The sequence below is a fragment of the Pteropus alecto genome, unplaced genomic scaffold, assembly GCF_000325575.1.
Source record: "Pteropus alecto unplaced genomic scaffold, ASM32557v1 scaffold20, whole genome shotgun sequence".
Taxonomy (NCBI): Eukaryota; Metazoa; Chordata; class Mammalia; order Chiroptera; family Pteropodidae; genus Pteropus; species Pteropus alecto.
This window is the reverse complement of record NW_006436298.1, coordinates 49,722,614-49,723,005: the sequence shown is the minus strand read 5'-3', so window position 1 is coordinate 49,723,005 and position 392 is coordinate 49,722,614. Positions and strand designations below refer to the sequence as shown.

The 392-nt window shown below is 38.5% G+C and overlaps 1 pseudogene; it reads right to left on the bottom strand.

The window, feature by feature from the left end:
* Nucleotides 1–73: 73 nt before the first annotated feature.
* LOC112480748 lies at nucleotides 74–192 on the bottom strand (annotated as a pseudogene).
* Nucleotides 193–392: the final 200 nt, after the last annotated feature.

The window sequence follows — 392 nt, the reverse complement described above, 5'->3', positions numbered from 1 at the left end:
GAGGCAACCCTTGGTTGACCTCACAGATTGCAAGGACCTTGTCAGCTTACAATCCCTTATTTTTTATTTTTTACACCTACAGCACCTGGTCTTCCTAGGTGGTCTCCCATCCACATACTAAGCAGGCCCGACCCTGCTTAGCTTCCAAGATCAGATGGGATCGGGCTTGTTCAGGGTGGCATGGCCACAGACAAGATGCCTTTTTTATCATACACTAAATCTTCACACATTCTTGTACCCATATCTGGACTTTCCATTCTGTTCCATTTGACATTCTATCTCTTCATATGCCAATATCACAGTTTTAATTAAAAAGACTTTATAGTATGTTTCTATAAATGGTAGAAAAATTTATTTGCTCTTTTTCAGCATTTTTATTATTGTTATTGTTT